This window comes from Dromiciops gliroides, chromosome 1, assembly GCF_019393635.1.
Source record: "Dromiciops gliroides isolate mDroGli1 chromosome 1, mDroGli1.pri, whole genome shotgun sequence".
Classification (NCBI taxonomy): Eukaryota; Metazoa; Chordata; class Mammalia; order Microbiotheria; family Microbiotheriidae; genus Dromiciops; species Dromiciops gliroides.
The window spans coordinates 567,398,020-567,400,886 of NC_057861.1; the positions used below are offsets into that span (position 1 = coordinate 567,398,020).

The 2,867-nt window shown below is 31.9% G+C and overlaps 1 pseudogene; it reads left to right on the top strand.

The window, feature by feature from the left end:
* The first annotated feature begins 676 nt into the window (after positions 1-676).
* On the top strand, positions 677-1,042 carry LOC122730914 (annotated as a pseudogene).
* The last annotated feature ends 1,825 nt before the right edge of the window (positions 1,043-2,867 follow it).

The following is a 2,867-nucleotide window of genomic DNA, read 5'->3' on the forward strand; positions in this document are numbered from 1 at the left end:
GCTGAATTTTGTTGGTCATGTATAGAAATGCTGATGATTTATGTGGGTTTATTTTATATTCTGCAACTTTGCTAAAGTTAATTGTTTCAAGTAGTATTTTAGTTGATTCTTTAGGATTCTTTAAATGTAGCAAAGAAAAATTAAGCTTATTCTTAACTGAGCACATTGTAATGAGATTAGATTGTATAATGATAATTTGAAAAAACAATTGAGATTTAAATGTATTTTTAATAATGTAATCTTAAAAATAATTTAAAGAACAAGTCATGGAAAGAATAGATAATTTTAAAAGAGAAAATAACAATGCTTTGGGGATGCACAGAAACAAACATAAAAGTTGCATGTCTAAACATAAATCAACAAAGAGAAAACATTTACATGATTAAAAACTAGAAAAACAGTAGATTTTCAAGAGCTAACTAAATATCAAAATAGAAATTATGAAAATCAAAAAGAAAACATTAAAACAAAAATTGAATTAAAAATAAAATAAGAATTGATATTTTAAAAAGATTAATAAAATAGATTAGTAACTATTTTTCTCAAAGTATATAAGAGAGCTAAATGGAAAAATGAAAAACCTGATGAAAGGAAATAAAATAAATTTATAGAAACTTTTTTGCTCAATTAAATCCCACAAACAGATAGCTTAAAAGAATAAATACTGGGGGACAAGATGGCAATGGAGGGTGATGTAGAACTGGAACTGGAGACCAAGCCGAGTGGCCCTGAGCAGCCACTGGAAAAGACGCAGAAACATGACAGTGGAGTGGCTGACCTGGAACGAGTGACCAACTACTCGGAAGAGAAGGATATCCAGAGTTCCAACCTGGAGATGTAGATGTCTGTGATTGTTGACGGGCGGTCCCGGGAGCAGAAGGCCAAGCAGGAGCGGGAGAAGAAACTGGCAAAAGTTACAATCAAGAAGGAAGATCTGGAACTCATAATGACAGAGATGGAAATTTCTTGTACAGCAGCAGAACAGAGTTTATGGTAACACATGGGCAATATAGTAAAAGCTCTTATTACCCTTACCAACTAACCTTTGAATGGCAACACCTTGATGGATTTATTTATTGGAATAAAGGTTTCTTTGTATCACAAAAAAAATAATAAATCCTGACAAAATCTAAATTGCTTAGAATAACAGAACAAGTGGTATGTTTAAGTAACCCTGTTTCAGAAAAAAAAATCAACAAATTACAAATGAATCCAGAAAAATAAAACTTCTAAGAGTCAGATAAATTTACATGTACATTGTATTAAATGTTGAAAAATCAATTAGTTATAACAATTTATTGTTTTAAATTTGAATCATGTCAAGAGCCTAAAAAAATAGCAAAATATCTAGTATCGCAATTGACCTAGAAAATGAGTCAAGAAGAGATAATTTAAGAGATATTATATTCCCTGAGAAACATGAACTTACAGAAAACCTTGATATTTTCTAAGTTATTATAATAATAAATTGCTTATATATATAGTGTGGGTTAAAAGTCATGAGGGGGTTTAAATATTCAATAACTCTCATGTTTTTTGTTTTTAACTTAAAATTTCATAGAATCATATACAGCATATATAGGAAATGAAGTTATATTATATATGAAAAATCAAATTTTGTAAATGGCAAAAAAATAAAGAAAATGTTTTTCAAAAAGAGTTTAAAACATAATAGCATTTGCCTCACTCTGTATTAGTCAATTGTTTACTTTTAATTCACTAGTTGGCTTCTTTTTTTTTTTTTTAAGGAATTGTCAAAGAAAAAAAATGTGTTTTAATCTGTTTTCAGGTACTATCAGTTCTTCCACTGTAGATGGATTGCAATTTTCATAAGTCCTTCAGTGTTATATTTGATCATTGCCTTGCTGAAAATAACTACATGCTTCCCAGCAGATCATCTTACACTAATGCTGTTATTTTGTATACAGTACATTTCACTCTGCTTCAGTTCATGTAGGTCTTCCCAGACTTTTCTGAAAGTATCCTTTTTATCATAACTTTTATATAGTACCTTAAACTTCACAAAGAATTTTCTTTGCAATAGCCCAGCAAAGTAGGTACCATACATTTTGCCATTATAGTCAATCATCATAATTATTTCCCTCCATCCTATTCTCTTCCCATGATATTTACTCTATTTTCTATCTTCTTTTAACCTATTCCTCCTCAAAAGTGTTTTACTTCTGACTCCATTCTCCTGCACTGCCCTCACTTCTTTCACCCTTCCCTCCCTATCCTCTTCACCTCCTACTTTCCTTTAGGGGATAAGTGGGAGGGAGATAAGGGGGGTAGAAGAAGGGAAGGAGGGAAGGGCAGATTGGGGGAAAGAGCAGTAAAATGCAAAACACTTTCAAGGAAGGTGATGATGTTCTGCAGAACTGCACAAGTATGACACTGAATTGCTTAATTTCATAGGGAGGGTTGAGGAGGGAGGGAGGAAGAAAAAATTAGAACACAGAATTAACTCAAAGACCTTAATCTCATCATCGTTGGCTATTTTACTTTCTGCTTATAGAATATCAGGGCAATTTTCCATGATAATCTCTTGGAAGATGCTGTCTAAACTGCTATTTTGGTCATTGTTTTCAGGTAGTCCTATTATTGAATCATCTCTCCTGGATTTATTTTCCAGTTCAGCTATTTTTCCAAGGAGATATTTCATATCGCCCTCTATTTTTAAAATTCATTTGGATTTGCCTGCTGTGTCTTGGTTTCTCATAATGTCACTAGCTTCCATTTGTTCAATCCTAGTTGCTAGGCAAAATTTTCTTCAGAGAGCCTTTTAATCTCCTTTTCCATTTGGCTTTTCAAACTGTTGATTTTTTTTTTATCATGACTCTCCTGCATTGCTCTCATTTCTTTTTCCA